Source organism: Penaeus monodon, chromosome 20 (assembly GCF_015228065.2).
Source record: "Penaeus monodon isolate SGIC_2016 chromosome 20, NSTDA_Pmon_1, whole genome shotgun sequence".
Classification (NCBI taxonomy): Eukaryota; Metazoa; Arthropoda; class Malacostraca; order Decapoda; family Penaeidae; genus Penaeus; species Penaeus monodon.
The window spans coordinates 35,300,821-35,301,022 of NC_051405.1; positions in this window are offsets into that span (position 1 = coordinate 35,300,821).

Consider the following 202-nt stretch of genomic DNA (forward strand, 5'->3'; position numbering starts at 1 on the left):
CTTTAGAAACGATCTAAACAGGTCAATGGTAAACAATTCAACACAAAGTATTAAGTCAACAAATAATCCCCCCCCCCCCAGGTCCAGTTACGTCACTGGCTTCGCGTGATAACTTCAGCCCCCGCGATCACGTGACTTATCGGTGCTTGAACGGAAGCTTTTTCGAGATAAACATGATGTAACATCCGGGATTTGGTTGGTC